The sequence below is a fragment of the Triturus cristatus genome, chromosome 7 (assembly GCF_964204655.1).
Source record: "Triturus cristatus chromosome 7, aTriCri1.1, whole genome shotgun sequence".
Lineage (NCBI taxonomy): Eukaryota > Metazoa > Chordata > Amphibia > Caudata > Salamandridae > Triturus > Triturus cristatus.
Genome location: NC_140590.1, coordinates 1,077,394,636 through 1,077,416,155, shown reverse-complemented (window position 1 = coordinate 1,077,416,155; position 21,520 = coordinate 1,077,394,636). Strand labels below are relative to the sequence as shown.

Genomic DNA, 21,520 nt, shown 5'->3' with positions numbered 1-21,520 from the left:
GTTCCTTTCTAGAACGTAAAGGCATGGTTACAACAACAGGGTGAAGTTGACACAACGATATGACCAAAAAATATAAAAGAACAGGGGGGGTGGCCCAACCAAACCGCGACCGACCACGGACGGCCACAGACGGTCCCGCCTTTGTCCCGGGCTTCTCCCGGGACGCTCCCACGCGCTCCCGTGCAGCGGAAGCAAGCGCAACCAAAATAAGGGGTATGTGACGCACAGGGGGCAGGGTGGGCAGGGAGAGCGGGCCAGGTGGTGCTAATTGGCCAGGCAGGGACTCCTGGGAAATGGAGTCCCTGCAGAAAACGCTCGCAGCCCTGCAACAATGCCCCAGCACTCCTCACACATCGCTGCCCCTACACAAGGCCCCCACCAACTGTTCGTACGATGCGGGACCCGCGAAGCGGATCCGGCGAGCAGTGTTCAGCAACTAGCAGCAACCCAGCACGGGATTCCAGGGAGTGAAGGTCCGTGAATCAGAAAGTCCTTCCAGCAAAGGGTCCCACCGATGTAAGTGCAGGGGAGATCTTTAGTAACAGCTTGTGCACAGGGGGCGGGGTTGGCAGGGAGAGCGGGCCAGGTGGTGCTAATTGGCCAGGCAGGGACTCCTGGGAAATGGAGTCCCTGCATAAAACGCTCGCAGCCCTGCAACAATGCCCCAGCACTCCTCACCCGTCGCTGCCCCTACACAGGGCCCCCACCAACTGTTCGTACGATGCGGGACCCGCGAAGCGGGTCCGGCGAGCAGTGTTCAGCAACTAGCAGCAACCCAGCACGGGATTCCAGGGAGTGAAGGTCCGTGAATCAGAAAGTCCTTCCAGCAAAGGGTAGCTTGAAAACCTGGTCGGTTTGGCTACTGGTAGACAAATCTTTTAGTTCTGCTCACTCTGTGATGTCTTCTGAATGACGGTATTGTAGAGCCTCCAACATAGCTGGTTCAATACCCAGATGCCATGTTTTATGAGCAGAAAGAAATACATACACTTTTTTTTACAAAATGTAGACAGCATGCGCTCTGAAACACAAGTGTTCAACTATATCACTGTTATAAGTCTCACTAAATTTCTTAAAGCATACATACACCAGTCTGCCTGTTTTGGATACCTGTGTTCCACAGCGTATGGTCTCTAAATTTGTGTAAAAAAAAAGTCTATGTACAATTCTCAGGTTGTAAAACATGGCACATGAGTATTGAATAGGCTATTTGAGAGGTTCCATAACACCTATAGATAAAAGACATTAGAGGCTGTGCGACCGAATGATAGAAGAGAACTGAGAGATTTGTCCACCGGTAGCCAAACCAACCAGGTTTTCAAGCTACCATTTTCAGATGAATAATACATGAGACAATAGATGTACAAGTAGAGACATACCTCACTCACCAGAGCATGCCGCGTTATAAATTTGACAGAGTACATTTGTAATTTCAAGCAGACACATAAACTTATACAGCCTAATTCAATTGTCCCTTCCCACAAACTCATAGTAAGTAGCCTAATCTCTAATTCTTTTGTCAACATGTCTGAAACCTCACTTTTCTGTTAAAGCTTCAGTTTTCACCAACAGATGAGAATCTTGGAACTAGACACATTTAAAACAACAATCTAAGCCATGTTACTGTTTAAAGGTGTGCATTATTGTGACAGGTTTGCTATTGTGTAAAGTACACAATTCTAAATATTTGCATGTTATGGAGACATTTGCAATGTAATTGAAAGTATTTCTTTATTTATTGCTATGAATATTAATATATAATTATTTCAAAAGTATAAAATGATTTTATAAACCTCTGAAACGTATCTTTGTTTTTCAGATATTTACATTTTTTGGTAAAAAGCATTGTGAAAGGGAAGCAAAGATCAAAAGAGAAGACAAGAAAGAAAACAGTAAACTTTAAAGGAGAGAGAGAAGAGGAAATTAGATGGAGTGCAAAATGTTGCACAGAAGAAAAAGAGTTCTGGTAAGAGAACTAAAGAGTTTGTTAAAAGACTTTTACAGAATGTAAAGCAATTTGAAAATATTGAAAAGAAAAAGAAAAGTTCAACAAGAAATCAGAAGGAAAGGAAACAAGGAGATGATGAAAGAACATCATGTTATGGGAAAAGAATGCATGTTGAAAGGAGGCTGAAAGAATATAAAGACATAAGGAAGAGAATGCATACAAGTAGAGTACTACAAAATGTATTGAAAGATTGTAAAAAATATAAAAGAAGATCAGCAGCTTATGAGAAAAAGCAACAGATTGAAAGCGTAGTTTATAAAGCTTTTCAAATAAAAAGAATATTATTTATATTAATATTGAAGAGAATGAAAACATTGAATAAAACAAAGCTGTTTATGAAGGAGAAAAGCAAAAGAAAAAGACTGGTTTATAGAAGTAACTTTTGTAAAATATTCACTGGTGAATGGAAGTACACTTCTTCTACAGAGCCTTTTTTTAATGAAGGAAGCTGTTTTCAACAGAACACATTAGTACATCCAGTTGATACTAGTGGTCGATGCTTTGAGATGAAAGATGGTTCTCCAATTCCAAGATAATTTTTTTTTCCTAGGAATGTAGAAGCAGTAATAGCTGAAGAAGTTCAAGGGAGGCAACCACAAGCTCCTGTATTTAAGTTGGATTCTAGCAGTATTTGCATTATTCGACAGGAGTCTATTGACATATTACGATTTTTTTTTACGACAATATGCAAAAAAGTATTAAACAGAAGATTACGATGTTACAAGGACTAGATCCATGTAAAATAAGAAAATATACTAATTTGCAAGGTCATTCTCTAGCTCGTCTTTCAAGAAAAGTCTGCCAAAGTACTTTTCATCATTTAAGAATGTTAGCTGTACACCAGTCTGAAATGCGGAAGTTGGTAAGGAGACTGTACCATGTAAAAACTCCTATGTTATGTTTAAGTGAAATGAACACTACTCTTTTGCATGGTTCTGTATCAGATTTAGAGAAGGTTTGTGATGTTATACAGTTTAGCTTTTTGGATCAGAAGACGAATGTAAAGAAACTGAGAGATTGATAAGTGTAGGTGTTGAAGAACCGCAGAAAGAGATTAGTAATGATGAGTTTGCGGAAGAAATTACAAAGTTTAATACTGTTTCGTCTGAAAAACTAAACTTTGTATTTGTTGTTGTCGTACTCACAATAAAAGTCAAACTTGGAATGTTGATTTATATTTAACAAGTGAAAAAGAAAACAATTATAAATGGCAGCAATTTGGTGTTTATTTGTTGGTAGAAGGTCAGTTGGAATTGGATGTTGCTCAAGGTATTTGTAGATATATTGTTTCAACATATTAGAAAAAAAATGCCAGCTAGAGCAGTACATAACAATTTAGAGTTGGTTCCTATCCTGAAGAACTGACTGATTTAAAAACATATGAGTCTACACTTATTCAAACTGTACACCCATTTCAGGCCATAGTTCGTATTCAATCTTTACCAAAAAAGGAACATCCTGCTAATCCACATATTAAACCAGTGATTGCAAGGGAAAATGGGATTGTTCCGAAATGGGAAAGAGTCGAAAATGTGAAGTTTGTGGCGGATATAGTTTCCAAACGAGCATCAGAGATAATTATCTGTTTCTACCCAATGATTGACGATGGCATAACTACAGCATTTGAGCGAATTCTATTGGAAATTAAAAATTATTTATTACGTTCCATATGTAATGGGCATCGTATAGGGTCATATTTGGTTTGATGAAGAATGTGCGAAATCACTTAAGAACCTTCATATGGTTTTAAAGACAAAACCTAGAGACCAATATTTGGTCAAGTCCTTACGCCAGCTATGCAAGAAAGCAAGGTTATCAAGGATAAAAATTCTAAAAGATGGTGGGAAAGATTGCAAATGGCCGCTGTATTAAAAGTCTCACAGGACTTCTGCACACTAATCAATGCACCGTTTCTAAGAGATGACCAAAGAATGACAACAGATACTCATGTGAACCAGGAGGCATGGGTTGCACATTTTGAAGGCCTGTTTGGTAACACTCAGGAGGTGATTGTTCAACCCCCCCCCTTTAAGATTATCTGGTTCAGGAGAAAGTGTCCTGTTTACATTGGAAGAAACAAAACACGCTCTTAATCAGTGTAAAAGAGTGAAGGCACCTGCAATAACTGTGTGTACTTCTAGGCATTAGTGTCTCCTTTTAATCTATCAACAACTTTTAAAACTATATATCTTTTTTACTTCTTTTACCAAACTTTGTTTTAATATATGTAATTTTATATTTTAATAACAGTGGAAATTGATGTACATGTGTTTGTAGAATACTTTTTATGTCATTGTTGTGTTGACTGGTTTAGAAGAAGAACCAGTATATCAGCTGGACAAATTGAAAAAGTGGACAAGTGCAGAACTGAACTGATTATGAATATTATACAATACATCCAATGCATGCAAAATAAATAATTGGAAACAGTATTGAGTTATTTCAATTGAAAAAAGCAAAGGGAACTCCCATGAGTGTATTGGAAAAAAGTTTAGAAGCTCATTGTTTTCCCCAACTATTCCCCACAGGAGAAGGTGGACGATTTGATAAATGAGATGTACAGATTCCAGCTTCAGAGTACCGATCAACAAGAATATTTTGTGGAGATGCAAGATATTGGCAGAGCATTCCATATATATTTCATCTTCTGTTTGAAAGTGATTTGTCTGCACTTTTTTATGCAGTGAATCACGTATGAAAAACAGGACTTCATTTTCAACATGTTTCTGCAAAAGAGTTCATGGACAAAGTTAAACAAAGAGATGAGAATTTAGAATCTCAGTTAATTAATTGCCAACATGGGGCCAATGAGTATTGGTATCGTTGTCATGGAGAACTTAAATGCATGTTAAGAAACTTAGGTACACCTACATGGTTTGTAACACTCAGCTGTGCTGAATATGCATGGGAAGATTTACTTGAATTTCTACGAGAAGAATATTCAAATATTTAAAACATTGAATTGAAGACAGCTGGAGAATTGTGATCCTTGGATCCTGTAAATGTGTGCAGATACTCTAATCATAGGTTTTAAGCTATGATGTCATTTATATGCAATAAAAATAATCGATCTCTTGGAGACGTAACAGATTTTTTTGGGAGAAAGTAGTACCAAGCCAAAGGTGCTCCTCATATACACATGTCATTATGGATAAATAATGCACCAAAATTTGGATCTGATACTGATGAAACTGTGTTGTCTTTCATCAAACGGTATGTTACATGTGCCATTCCAAGATATGGAGGAGAAAAGTGCTTGAGACAACAAGTTTTACAGTTTCAAAGTCATTGCTGTGGGAAATACTGCAAACGAAAATACAAGTGTAAAAGAAATATTTATACAAAATGTCGTTTTGGATTCCCACGTCCTATGATTTCCAAAGGAAGAGTAAATAGTTTTTTTAGGCAGTAAGGCATACAATAACTTGAAAATCTCCCAAGAATACATACAACTTAAAAAGAACAGTAGCTTCAAAGTGCATTAATGACTACAATCCAGTTATTTTGAAAATGTGGAATGCAAACATGGATATCCAGTATGTTGCAGATAATTCAATTGCTGTTGCTCTCTATGTTACATCATATATTCCCAAATCTGAAAAGGCAGAGATGAAAGAAATGTGGGAAGAAATTTCACAAGAGAAAAGTCTTATCAAGAAATTGTACAGCTTCAGCTTGAAAATGCTTTCCCATCGAGAGATTGGATCCTATGAATGTTCGGATCGCTTGAGTTCAGTTAATTTATATTCATAGTCAAGAGGAATCATTTGGATAAGTCTATGTCTTGCCAACATGAAACAGAGATTTGAAATCTCTACAAGAAATCAAATACTTAGCAAAGAATGAACCAGAAAGTACAGATATTGTTAAAACTAATATGTTGGATACATACTATCCCAAAAGGAGTCCTCATCTCGAAAACCTATCTCTCTATGAAATACTTCAAAATTACAGCTTTAAAAGAAAAGTTACAGAAAATATAAAAGAAGGAAAATATGCAGTAATTGGATTTGAGGGATGTTTGGGAAAACATGCCAAAAGAAATCTTATTAACAACAGAAAACTCAGTTGCGAAAGTCCAGATAAGAGGGAATTTTTCTATTTAGCACTTCTGCAACTGTTTAAGCCTTGGCTTAGTGAAACAAAATTACTTGGAGATTTCGACTGCTATGAAGATTATTTTACTGCAAGTAAAGATAGTATTCAGTGCACAATTTTACCTACATATCTAAAAATGTTAAATGATGAGATTGAACAAGAAAGTACTATTGCAGCGGAAATAGCTAGAGAAAGTTATCAAGATAGTCAAACTTCTGATCCACTCAGTCAAGATCCACTGGAACAACCAATTATTGAAAATGAAGCAGCAATAGCCTTGAATGAGGTGGAAACTGCAATGCAACAAGCACAACAGGATATTATTCCATTAGAAAACTTAGAAGAACAACTAAATATTGAACCGAAAGAAATATATCTACAAGTGAAAGAACAGCTACAACATGGTTTGCAACATGAAAAAAAAGAATGCCAATGTTCATCATTTAAACCTATTCTTATGTACATCAGTGGTCAAGCTGGAACAGGAAAAAGTTGCTTAATTAAAGTTTTGACCAGTTATCTACACAAAACTACAGAATCACATTTATCTTGTGTTGTAACAGCTCCACCTGGATTAGCAGCACACAACATTAAAGGGATTGCTTTACATTGATTACTTATGCTACCTGTTGAACATGATAATAAATCGGAATTTCAGAAGCTATCTGGAGAATCTTGTTATGAAGTATCAAGAGTACTGAAGAAATTGAAACTTTTCATCATTGATGAGGTGAGCATGGTCTGAAACCTAATACTTGCCTTTGTACATTTAAGAATGCAACAAATTGTAAAAACAGATTACGATGTTCTGTTTGGAGGGAAACATGTTATTGTATTCTGAGATCTACTACAACTTACTCCTGTAAAAGGACAACCTGTTTTTAAAACACTTGTCCATGAAGACACTAGGAAATCTTTGGGAAGTACTGGAAACATTTGGTTACATTTTTAATATAAAAAAACGTATTAAAAATATGCCACAAGCAAGTGATGAAGATTACGGAAATATTCTTCAAGACATAAGAATCGGTGCCTTGAGGAAACATGGTAAACAAGCTTTACAAAGTCGGCTATTAAGGAACTTGTTTACAACTAGAAAAACAGCAGCTGAAGTAATGTAAAACATGTCTGGAGAAAAGAAGAAGCATATAGTTTGCCTAATGCCTATACTGCAAGAGTGTTCTACATTTAATTAAGAACTTTTGAAACTGGAAAAACGACAAATAGTGGAAATTAAAGCTATTGATAAAATTGAACACCAGGGAGTGACTATTCTTCTCACAGACAAACTACAGGCTAAATTGCATTTTTTGGAAAAGTCTGTATCTAAAACTGCATGCTTAGAAAAGACTTTACATGTATGTATAAACTGTTGGGTAATTTTACGGCGTAATTAGAATGTAGAAGAAGGTTTAATAAGTGGAGCAATGGGAAAAGTTGTTGACTTTGTCAAATTTCAGAACAGAGATGGAATAGAATTTTTGGATATAAAATTTGATCAAATTAAAGAGGTAAGACAGATTGGGCGTTCTGTTGTACATTTTTTGCATGTAAAAGATGTGTATGTTCGGAGAAAACTGTTTGCTCTGTCTTCAGCATATGCAGTAACTATTCATAAATCTCAAGGTTTAAGTATAGACAGTGCTTTCATAAATATCGGAAGTACAGTGTTCAAAGACGAAATGGCATAGGTTGCATTATCTGGAATAGGAACATTGTCTGGTTTGTATTTGATAGAATTCGATGAGAAAAAGGTTAGTGCTGATGCAAATTGTGTAAGAGAGTATATTCACTTAAGAAGACTTTATGCACCTGATTTAGGTGAATATCCCATATATGAGAAAAGTGTAGTGTGTCCCAAATGGAAATATGTTAAAGATTCAACTGAGGTTGAAAAAAAGAAAATAATTGAAGAGAAACTTTAAGGTGTAAAGAAAAAGAAAATGGAAACTGTTGATGACATTGGAGGTGACCAGTTAGAAAATAGTTCAGGTATCAACTGTCATGCTAATCAATCGTCCAATCAATAGAGGGGGTGGGATCGCACTGATCCATAAACTCTCTATTGTATGTGCATTGGAAAGGGCGGACATAGAGGCATGTGAGGCAGGTCTTTTTACTATTGGGGCTGATAGCGCCTACATTATTAAAGGCCTTTTAATATACCGTCCGCCAGGCCCCATCCTTCAATTCACTAATAATCTCAGAGAATTGGTTATTCACTTAGCGTTACGGTATGCTAAAGTGATGGTGTTGGGCGACCTCAATCTTCATTTAGATGATAGAGATAATGTCCCTGCTCAAGATTTCTGTCAGGAGATGGCCTCACTTAACTTAACGCTCCAATCCACTCTCCCTACCCATCAGTTGGGACACCTGCTAGACCCCATATTTGCCAACTGGGAAGGCATCTGGGTTGATGCTCCGATTCCGGTCCCTTGGTCTGACCACTATTTGGTCTCTTTTAGTTTTACGATCTTCAAGCCTCAGACGGTGATCTTATCAAATAAACCTCAGAGGAAATGGGCCAATTTCTCGGCCTCCAGGTTTAACCAGGCCCTACTGTCAGGAGGGCCCCCAGGAGGGAGTGATGTGGACACGGCCTGTAGTGCCCTGACTCACTGCATCAATGAGGCGTTTGATAAGGTAGTCCCTTGGGCCTCTTGTGCCCCAAGGAGACAGAGTAAAACTGCCCCCTGGTTCAGCGAAGAACTGAAGGTCGCTAGATCCGCATGTAAACATTTGGAACGTAGTTGGAGAGTGGATTTTTCCAAGGATAGGAAACTATCCTATAAATCTGGTCTCAAGAAATACCACTCTCTTATAAAAAAGACACGAGCTGCCTACTACAACACTAAGATTGAATCAGCTGTGAACTCCTCTAGGGAACTGTTCCGGATTTTTAAAGAACTGTCAATGCTGGACAGAATGTCACCCCCTAATAGGGACTCAGCTGAGGCCTGTGACAGGATTGCTGAGTTTTTCTCCGAGAAGGTGGAGAAAATGTATTCTACCTTTCCTGAGGCAGCTCGTAATGGGAAATTCACTTCTAAGTGATGGAAGCTCGACTGTGGTCTCCTGTCTTCCGAGCTTTAGCCTTCCTTCAATGACTGACTTTCATGCTCTTGCTCTAAGCATTAGGTCAGGTTCCCCTAAAGATCCTATGAAACCTAAGAACATGAAGGATGTTATGGTCACGCTGACACCTTATTTTAGACACCTCATCCAACTCTCATTTAACACAGGAGTTGTCCCACGGGAATGGAAACAGGCTGTGGTTGTGCCTATCAAAAAGAAACCCGGAATGAAGTCTAGTCAGCTGGAAAATTTGTGGCCAATCTCGCTGTTACCATTTATTGCTAAACTCGCAGAAAAAGTGGTCAACGAGCAATTGGTGAGTCATATTAATCAGAACAATCTGCTGCACCCCACGCAGTCAGGTTTCCGGGCTACCTATTCCACTGAGTCGGCTCTGCTTTTCTCCACGGAAACCATCCGCAGTTTGGTCGACGCGGGTCAGTCGGTTGCCCTGATCCTACTAGACCTCAGTGCTGCTTTCGACACTGTAGCCCACCCCATCTTGCTGCAGCGTCTTAAGGAAGGCGGAGTGGTTAATTTGGCTCTGGAATGGCTAAGCTCCTTTCTTCGAGACAGGAGTTTCCAAGTAGCCCAAGGCCCGTTCTACTCTAAGAATGTTAGGCTAGAGCAGGGGGTCCCTCAGGGATCCATTCTGAGCCCTACGCTCTTCAATCTTTATCTTGCTCCCATGACTGAGAGTATCAAAAAGTTTGGTGTTAATATCGTGTCTTATGCAGATGACACACAGCTTGTTGCATCTCTTTCCCAATCCCGTGATGAGGACGCCTCCAACTTTTCACTGTGCCTTCAAGAACTGGCCGGTTGGATAGCAAACAACTGCCTCAAATTGAACGGTGATAAAACCGAGGTACTGATTGTAGGTAGAAACACCAACCTATGGTCTCCCAAGTGGTGGCCTCAGACCCTCGGCCCTACTCCTGCCCCGAGGAAGCAAGTGAAGAACCTGGGTGTTTGGTTGGACCCTAAACTGTCATTTGACAGTTGCTGGTAAGTGCTTCGGCATTATGAAGGGCCTCCGGAAAGTCTTAGATGTGCTCCCTGTTGCGGCCAGGAAAACCCTAGTCCACGCACTTGTCACCTCATGCTTGTACTATGGGAATGTCCTCTACTTGGGCGCTAACAATAAAAGCACGCAAAGGCTGCAATATATCCAGAACGCTGCGGCCCGACTGGTCCTAATGCTGCCTAGGAGGACTTAAAAAAAATATGCCCTTACCACTCTGCACTGGTTGCCAGTTAAGGAACGAGTTTCCTTTAAGGCCCTTTGCATATGCCATCGAATTCTCCATGGTAGAGCTCCGTCCTATCTCAGTGACTTGCTGTCCCCCTACTCTCCCCCCAGGACTTTGCGGTCCTCGGGTACAGGGCGTGTTCTCATTCCTGTCATAAAAAGAGCAAGAATGGGGTGTCGTTCCTTCCGATACCTTGTGGCTAAACAGTGGAATAATCTTCCTGTGGAACTGCGTCTGGAGCAGTCCGAAAGCATATTCCGGAAGAACTTGAAGACCTGATTTTTCAGGATAGAGTAGTTGGTCTCTTTTCTTTCATGTTAGACTGATAATGCCTCTTATGATCGGTCCATTTGTATCGCAGCGCGGGGAGATACTAGGTAGTATAACCATGCGCTATATAAACTCCTTTATTATTATTATTATGATTCTGAATGTTGTGTTTTATCTACAAGATCTTCCTCATGAAATCATGGGAAATCATGACAAAAGATTCTGTTCTATAATACATCATACATTTCAACTGTTAGTAACTGAAAGAAGTAAAATCCATACTGCTTCTGGCATTCGGCATCTTTTGGATATATGTACTGGTTCATTGACATTCATTCTCAATATACAACAAGATGCGCACACATTTTTAATGCTTATGCTTGGAGTACTAGAACATGAAGGAATATAGATTGAAAACATTTCTGGACTAAGTTACAGATGGGATCATAAATGTGAAGAGTGTTCATTTACTTCCACCACTGAAATACAAACAGAACGATTCATATACTTGACGATACCAGACTGCAAATCAGTACCTTTTGACAAATTGATAAAAACAGCCAATCAGGACATGAAATGCTCGCATTGTAGATCAGAGATGCTGTCTACATTGCATACAGAAAGATTTAGAAAATATCTAATTTTAATGCTACAAGGTTGTAGAGCAAATAGAAGAAAATTAGAAACCAAAATTAAAAAATTCATGGAAGTCAGATATCTATTTTAGGAAGAACTTATATAGCAGTGACTATTATTTTCCATGATGGACCTAATACAACATCTGGACACTATACTGTGTATTTAAATTGTAATAAAGGATGGACACATTGCAATGATGCCCACTTGGAATTCAAACATAGATTGCCTTATGAATTCTCAAATTCATATTTGATATTTTTGGAACCAAAGTTTTGAATACATCATTCGGCCTATTGGGAAGATGTGATCAGAAAGTAGACAGCACTGCAATCAATTAGTATTTATAATTAGTGTTTGGAATATTATTTGCGCTAATTGATATTGCATTTGGAAAAGTTTGTTTAATAGGAAATCGTTCATATATTCGTTGTGTATATTGTACGTAAATGCAAGTCTACATTTTGGCAAATGTATTTGACATAATTAATAGAGTTAATGTAGATGAAGGAAGTAATTAACAAAGTATACATAGAAAAAACACATAGCTACATATATTGAAAATGATCATCTACACTGATTTATTCTTCAATCAATGTAATACATTTTTCACCGCTGTTCAATGATGATATCACATTGAAATCACTGTGTATGGTGAGGTTAAGTGGAATCTGAGAACAGCAAAAAAGGGAAACTGAAAATGTAACGTAATTCTTAATTGTATGTTGTGTTCTTAAAAATATAATATTATAATTTCTGTAATATATTATCATTGAATAACAGTTTTTCTTCTTCTTCTTTATAGTAGCTACTGGTGAAGTTTGAAAAGAGTTATACTGCTGTTTAGTTAAGAATACATAATATGATATGCATGATAACATGAAAAAATATTTAAAGTTTATTTATATGTTATTTGTTTCTAATAAAAATAATGTTGATCATTTACACTATTTGAAAACTACCATCATGCTGCTCATGTAATCAGCCAGGTGGTCATCCTCTCATGTAGACTAGACACTACCCATGCTCTCATCCATTCTCTCCTGTAATAATAGGATAACCCAGGCATTACCCTTGCATTCTTCCTTTCACACAGGCACTACCCATGCACTCATCCAATCACCCAGGCAGTACCCCTGCACTTATGCAATCACCCAAGTACTGCCCATGTACTCATGCAAACAATCAGGAACTATTCTTGCACTCAACCATTTACTCAGGCACTACCAATGCACTCATACAATCACTCAGGCACTACTCTTCCACTCAACCATTCACCCAGGCACTACTCTTCCACTCAACCATTCACCCAGGCACTACCCATGCACTCATTCAATGGTCGAGACATTACCCTTGCACTCATACTTTTACTCAGGTACTTCTCATACACTCATCAAATCACCCAGGCACTATGCCTGCACTCATGCAATCACCCAGGCACTACCCATGTACTCATGCAATCACCCAGGAACTATTCTTGCACTCAACTATTCACTCAGGCACAACCCATGGACTCATCTATTCTCTTAGGCACTACCTTTGCACTCATCCAATGACCCCGGGATTACTCTTGCAGTAGTTCTTTTACTCAGGCACTAACCATGGACTGATCTAAGCAGCCAGATATTATCCTTGCGCTCATGAAGTCACTCAGGTACTACCCATGCACTCATCCAATCACCCAGGCAGTACCCCTGCACTAATGCAATCACCCAGGCACTACCCATGTACTCATGCAGTCATGCAGGCACTACTCTTGCACTCAACCATTCACAAAGGCATTAACCATGCACTCATCCATTCTCTCACGCACTACCCAGGCACTCATCCAATGACCCAGGCATTATCCTTGCACTCATCCTTTCACTCAGGCACTACCCCTGCATTCATGCATTCACCCAGACACTCATGCAATGACCCAGGCACTGCCCGTGCACTCATCTAATCACCCAGGCAGTAGCCCTGCACTCATGCAATCATTCAGGCACTACCCATGCACTCATGCAATACTCAGGCACTATTCTTGCACTGACACATTCACTCAGAAACTACCAATGCACTCATCCATTCTCTCATGCACTGCCTATGCACTAATCCAATGACCCAGGCATTACCCTGGCACTTATACTTTCACTCAGGTACTTCTCATACACTCATCAAATCACCCAGGCACTACCCCTGCACTCGTGCAATCACCCAGCCACTACCCATGTACTCATGCAATCACGCAGGCACTACACTTGCACTCAACCATTCACTCAGGCATTAACCATGCACTCATCCATTCTCTCAGGCACTACCCATGCACTCATCCAATGACCCAGGCATTATCCTTGCACTCATCCTTTCACTCAGGCACAACCCTTGCACTCATGCGATCACCCATACACTACCCATGCACTCATGCAATCACCCAGGCACTGCCCATGCACTCACCCAATGACCCAGTCATTTCCCTTGCAGTCATCCTTTCACTCAGGCACTACCCATGCACTCATCCATTCACTGATGTACTACCCATGCACACATCCAATCACCCAGTCAATACCTTTACACTCATCCATTCAGTCAGGCACTATGCATACACTCATCCATTCAATCAGGCAGTACCCATGCACTCATCTAACAACCCAGGTGCTACTCTTGCACTCACCCAGTCACCCAGGCAGAACCCATGCACTCATCAAATCACTCAGGCACTACCCATACACTCATTCAATCAACCAGGCACTATCCTTGCACTTATCCATTCACTCGGGCACTACCCATGCACTCATGCAATTACCCAGGCTGTACCCCTGCACTCATGCAAACCCCCAAGCTGTACCCCTGCACTCATGCAATCACCCAGGCACTACCCATGCACTCATACAATCACCCAGGCACTGCTCTTGCACTCAACCATTCACTCAGGCACTACCCATGCACTCATCCATTCTTCCAGGCACTACCCATGTACTCATCCAATGACCCAGGCATTACCCTTGCACTCATCCTTTCAGTCATGCACTAACATGCACTGATCCAATCCCCCAGGCAGTGCCCCTGCACTCATGCAATCACTCAGGCACTACTATTGCACTAAACCATTTACTCAGCCACTAACCATGCACTCATCCATTCTCCCAGGCACTACAGATATACGTATCCAATGACCCAGGCATTACCCTTGCACTCATCCTTTCACTCAGGCACTACTCATGCACTGATCCAATCACCCAGGCAGTCCCCCTGCACTCATGCAATCACTCAGGCACTACTCTTGCACTCAACCATTCACTCAGGTACTACCCCTTCACTCATTCAATCACCCAGTCACTGCCCCTGCACTCATGCTATCACCCAGCCACTACCCATGCACTCATGCAATCACTCAAGCACTATTCTTGTACTCAACCATTGACTCAGGGACTACCCATACACTCATCCATTCTCTCAGGCACTACCCATGCACTCATCCAATCACCCAGGCAGTGCCCCTGCTCTCATGCAATACTCAGGCACTATTCTTGCACTGAAACATTCGCTCAGAAACTACCCATGCACTCATCCATTCTCTTATGCATTGCCTATGCACTAATCCAATGACCCAGGCATCCCCCTGGCACTTATACTTTCACTCAGGTACTTCTCATACACTCATCAAATCACCCAGGCACTACCCATGTACTCATGCAATCACGCAGGCACTACACTTGCACACAACCATTCACTCAGGCATTAACCATGCACTCATCCATTCTCTCAGGCACTACCCATGCACTCATCCAATGACCCAGGCATTATCCTTGCACTCATCCTTTCACTCAGGCACTACCCTTGCACTCATGCGATCACCCACACACTACCCATACACTCATGCAATCATCCAGGCACTGCCCATGCACTCACCCAATCACCCAGGCAGTACCCCTGAACTCGTGCAATCATCCAGGCACTACCCATGCACCCATGCAATACTCAGGCACTACTCTTGCACTTAACCATTCACTCAGGCACTACCTATGCACTCATCCATTCTCTCAGGCACTACCCATGCACTCATCCAATGACCCAGGCATTACCCTTGCAGTCATCCTTTCACTCAGGCACTACCCATGCACTCATCCATTCACTGAGGTACTACCCATGCACTCATCCATTCAGTGAGGTACTACCCATGCACACATCCAATCACCCAGTCAATACCTTTGCACTCATCCATTCAGTCAGGCACTATGCATACAATCATCCATTCAATCAGGCAGTACCCATGCACTCATCTAACGACCCAGGTGCTACTCTTGCACTCACCCAGTCACCCAGGCAGGACCCATGCACTCATCAAATCACTCAGGCACTACCCATACACTCATTCAAGCAACCAGGCACTACCCTTGCACTCATCCATTCACTCAGGCACTACCCATGCACTCATGCAATTACCCAGGCTGTACCCTTGCACTCATGCAATCACCCAAGCTGTACCCCTGCACTCATGCAATCACCCAGGCACTACCCATGCACTCATGCAATCACTCAGGCACTAATCTTGCACTCAACCATTCACTCAGGCACTACCCATGCACTCATCCATTCTTCCAGGCACTACCCATGCACTCATCCAATGACCCAGGCATTACCCATGCACTCATCCTTTCACTCATGCACTAACCATGCACTGATCCAATCACCCAGGCAGTGCCCCTGCACTCATGCAATCACTCAGGCACTACTATTGCACTAAACCATTTTCTCAGCCACTAACCATGCACTCATCCATTCTCCCAGGCACTACAGATATACGTATCCAATCACCCAGGCAGTCCCCCTGCACTCATGCAATCACTCAGGCACTACTCTTGCACTCAACCATTCACTCAGGCACTACCCCTTCACTCATTCAATCACCCAGTCACTGCCCCTGCACTCATGCTATCACCCAGCCACTACCCATGCACTCATGCAATCACTCAAGCACTATTCTTGTACTCAACCATTGACTCAGGGACTACCCATACACTCGTCCATTCTCTCAGGCACTACCCATGCACTAATCCAATGACCCAGGCATTACCCTTGCACTCATCCTTTCATGCAGGCACTACCCATGCACTGATCTAAGCACCCAGGCATTACCAATGCAGTCTTGATATCACTCGGGTACTACCCATGCACTCATCCAGTCACCCAGGAACTATCCATACACTCATCCAATAACCCAGGCATTACCCTTGTACTCAGGCTATTTTTTTTGTGTTTTTCTAACTCTTTTTTATTTTTTGGGTGTTTTTAAAAAAATGAGATAAAAAAACAAGGCAACAAACTGCAGTAAAGTACTGAAAACATTTTGCAATTGAAACGTCATTACAAAAACAACAACAAAACTAACAGTTATGATTTCTTGCAGCTCCAATAACTGCTGCAATAGACTGCTCCCTAGCACAAAGTAGCTTTTTGCACTTTATGCAGTGTTGCCCTAAACCAGCAAACTCAGGTACGAGCAATGATGTATCTGCTGTTAATGTAGATACCAAAGATGTACTGGTTCCTGAAACTTCAGCATCCTGTGATAGTTGTTATAGTTCTTGTTGGTGCTGTTCTCGAGCGAGACAGTTTGGATGCATTGTTTGTAGATGTTTCACCATTGATGAAGTTCCACAGGAGTATTTTTTCTCGGAGACCAGAGATAAAACTTTTTTACACACAGTGCAAGTCACTTTGCAGGCATTTACTTTCTTCTCCCCAGGTGGAATGGAGAAAAAGTCTAGACAACACTCTCCTTCCTTTTTTGACAGGTTCTTCCAGCTCCTCCACATTGTTACATATTTACACTTTTAACAAAATAATCTCTTACAAGAAATTATATATACATAATTGCATTGAGGATCATTCTCCGACAAATCACAATTCATAAATATAACTTGTTGCTGATCACGTGTGAAAAATTACAAACCAACCCCCAAACCTAGAAGCAATGTCTTCCACGTGTCTTCAAATACATTTGTGGGTGGATTTTCAGATGCCATCTCCAGTGTTGAGTAAAAACACCCAAAAAATAAATGCAGAGTGAGAGAGAACACAAAAGGTGTTTCTTCTAAAGATGCTCCTGATAGAAAGAAAAAATTGGGTGGGGTCCTCAAAGTAGTAGAATAGAAAGCTTCTTAACTAATGAAATCCTTTCTTTAGAAGTCTCATGGGATTTGCGTACCGGAAACGTATTCACTGCACACTGGACGCAATTCCGGAAAAAATGAGTAAGCAATATTATATATTTATTCCAGTTACAAATATAGTAGATTTACAAATTTGAAAGTAAATCTATTGGTATAATATATATTATAAAATTATATATATATATATATATGTTTCGCAAACATATTGCGCACCCGGAAATACATGCAAGAGGGTATGCAAGAGCATTGCGGCTTTTGTAACTTCATTATAAGAACTAAAAATTTCAAAATATTTATATTAATATCACTTTTATAATTCTTTCAATAAAACACATATGATTGACTTCAAAATTATATAGTATATAACATGAATTACATTTTTTTCAGTGAATATCTAAGGTTTTTTAAATGCTAATTCCTAACTATAACGTCACTGAAACCACTCTTTGTTTCAGTGAATAGATAGATAGTTAGATGATAGATAGATAGATAGATAGATAGATAGATAGATAGATAGATAGATAGATAGATAGATAGATAGATAGATAGATAGATAGATAGATAGAGATATATGATGTCCAGCCCTGCAGCACAAATTCTTTCCCAGATGAAACACGCTTTTGCAGATTTAGGGCCACATGGACGACTGTTTTTAGCGTTTGCAGACAGCAAATTGGGCCATTTATGACCGCTATAATGCCCTGTAGCATGTACCAACCCTATTTTGCGAGTCAGTAACCTTTACCGACTTGCAAAATAGGATTTGCTATTCACTATTAGGAAGGGGCGCGCCAAAGGCGTCCCTTCCTAATAGCGAATCGCAGGTGGATGTACGATTGTTTTGTGACCGGAATGCTGTTGCAAAACAATTGTAGCTTACTGCCTACTTCAAGTAGGTGGTAAGCCAGTCACAAACAGGATGGGGTCCTCAGGGGATAACATAAGTCAGTGGTTCCACGTACCACTGTCTACTCTTAAAAAAATGAAACAGAAACTTCATTTTTCTTTTTTAAATGCATCCCGTTTTCCTTTAAGGAGATCGGGCTACATTAAAAAAATAACCAGCAGGCCACCATCCCTGTGAGTGCCGCCCAGTCCCAATGGGTCACAAATTGCATTCTGCCTCATATATATTAAAGAGGCAGGTCCCTTTTGACCCATTTGGGAATCAGAAGCAGTGCCTGAGACACTGTTGAACATTTCATTTTGTGGTATCGCAAGTAGCCCTTAGTTCTTTTGTGAAGTTTCTGTAAGCCTGCTGTCGATTTTGACAAACTGGGGCCATATTACAGAAGTGCCCCGGGGGTGCAAGGGGTGTTTGTGCCCACTTTGTGTGCCACCGGGGCACTTTGGTATTATAGAAGGGGCTGCAGATGCTTGTGCATCCCCTTCTGTAATATTGACAGTGCTGGGGCACAAACACTGCCAGCGATTCCTCAAGAGGGCGTTCCCTTATTTACATGGGGGCTGGGCCCCATGCAAATCAGGGAATCCTGTTGCCTTTATGCCCGCGCTGTTTTACAGACGTGGGCGCAGAGGCAAAGAATCTCTTAGGAGGAGCACTGACAGTGCCCCGCCTAAGAGGTGTCGCACTATCAGTGCATCCCGTGATTGCAGCCCTCTGGAGGGGGAAAAGGGGGTCCCATGGACCCCCCAAGCATCCCCTTGCAGGCGGTTGTAGTCACTCACTGCACCCGCCTGCAAGGGGATCTCTAAACCCCTTTAAAAGTGCAGGCAGGTGCCACCTGTACTGTGAAAACACAGAGCGGCTTCAAAGTAGCTGCTCTGTTTTTCACACGAATGCACTGCCCCCAGGACAGCACCAGTTCGCAGCTGCCCCAGGGGCAAATGAGAACCAAATAGCTAATGATCTCCACACAATGATTGCACATGACAGGCGCTGTGAGAAGGGTGTGGGTTTGTGAGATCATGTCCCTCAATGTGACATCCATGACACAGTGAGCTATTCACAGGGCAAAGTCGTTGAGGGCTGCACAGTGTTGGACACAGTGAGTTTCCCCCCAAACACATGTTGATATGTGATGTGTGTCTTGCTCTACCTAGAAATGGACAGTGGTTGTGGGCAGACTACACATGGCTTTCTGTGCTGGCATCCTGCTTGTATGTGAGATGTGCAGGTACTGTGTCCCCCCTCACACCTGCTTGCATTTACGTGTGCTTTTCACATGCAGATGTACTATGTGAGATGCATTCTTGTCTCTGAAAGACATATCTGTGGATTTGGGATGAGTCAGTTTCATGCTACTGTACTGAGGGATTTTGTTACCTAACACTGTGTCACTGATGTTTTCGCCCTATTGTCTCCCATGCCTGCAGCTCAAAGTACACCAGCGTAAGGCAGTGTGGAGGGCCTTTGCGACCAAGGTGCGGGCTCTGGGTGTCTCAAACCAATGGCACACCCACTGCCACAAGAGGTGGGACGACATCTGCCGGCTGGCAAAGAACGTTGCAGAGATGACACTGGGGCTGCTCCTTCACACTGGCAGGTTGGCATGGCGCAGCATGACACCACTAATGTGCCGCATCTTGGCTGTGACACAGCCTGGGCTGGATGCACAATTGAAGCAGCGTCAGCAGCAAAGTAGGAGTGAGTATTCTGGGAAGAGTGACTTTGGCTGTGTGTGGCTGCATGTGTACACAGCCTGTGCCAGCGCTGGGCTATGTGATGTTGGTAGTGTGATGCAGTGGCTTGTAAGTGGCCTCTGTGCTGGGTGCGGCTGTCATGCATTTTTCCTACCTGTACTTCTTAAGGAAATTCGAGTACTGGGCATTTCAATAGCATTCTGGGTCGTGGGCTTCAGGTCTGAGCTATTTGTGTTACTGTTTGAACAGAGCCACAAGCAGGATGTTGTGCTGTGTGGTCATCACATGGCTCACTTTTGCCTGGTTTTCTTGTTTACAGGCACTGTTTGAGTAACAAAAGTGTGTTTGCACAATGTTATTGCACAGGGTGGCGTGCAACATGAATATTTAGTCATCTTCAGTGTTGCTTTGCTTGCATATGTTTGTTCTGTTGCTGCCACTGAACTGACCCTCTAATCTCTCTCTCTCATGCAGCATCTCCCGTGGTCACAGAGGGACGGGGACAGACACCAGTAGTGGGGAAACAAGCACAACAGCTGCACAGGAGCCCAGTGACACAGATGTGAGCAGCGCCTCAGAGGGGGACAGGAGTCTGCTGGAGGAATCACGGCCAGAGACGCAAAGTTCAACGTCATCTGATGCCTGCTGTGACGCATCCATGTTGGCGGGCACAGGGAACGGGGACTCTGCATCATCTTCAAGCACACAGCAAACAGTGCCCACCTTCCCAGCCACTGGTGCTGCCCGTGTTCGCCCCAGTAAGAGGGGAAGACTGTCCTTCACCCCAGGCACCACTGCCTCTGCCCCTGTCCCCCCTCCTGCCATCAATGCTGAGTCTGTGGACCTTTTGCGCCAGCTGTGCATAGGCCTGACAGCTCTCCTCAATGCATTCATAGACCACGACAAAAAATTGGCACAGGTGGTTGCTTTCATGGAGGGCATACATTCAGATGTGGGTGGGTGGGTGGGTGGGTGGACTGTCCAGTCTTTGTCCTCCACAGTGATGGCAGCCCTTCAACTGGCACAATCTCGAAGCCCAGCTCCAATCCCTTTGTCCACCTCCATGCCACTGGCCACGTCTGACGATAGTGACCATGCTCCACAGACCTCAAAGTCACGATACAGCACACGTAGCACACAGCAGCAGCAGCAGCCCAAGCGGTCCAGGGCGCAGACACCATCCCCACTGAAAACCAAAGCCACCCCATAGCGCAAAGACAAAAGCCCGTCAGGCGACACCAAGGGCCAAAAATCAAAGAAGCAGACCTCAGGGTCACATGCCTCAGAGCCATTCCCAGCCAAGGACTCTCCTGTCCCAAAAGCGTCTCGCAAAGACAAGCAGACAATTTCCGTGCCCACTGAGAAGGTGGTGCCTGCCAAGGGTAGACATGAGAAGGGCTCCAAGGCAGGTTCACCCA

The 21,520-nt window shown here is 42.1% G+C and overlaps 1 long non-coding RNA gene across 1 annotated transcript in view; it reads left to right on the top strand.

Annotated features, from left to right (window-relative positions):
• LOC146811121 (uncharacterized) overlaps positions 1–21,047 on the top strand; it is a 36,190-nt gene extending 15,143 nt beyond the window's left edge. Inside the window, exons 2-3 of the long non-coding RNA XR_014965780.1 lie at positions 19,836–20,106; positions 20,577–21,047. This is a non-coding gene — a long non-coding RNA (uncharacterized LOC146811121). The remainder of the gene's footprint in view (positions 1–19,835; positions 20,107–20,576) is intronic.
• Positions 21,048–21,520: the final 473 nt, after the last annotated feature.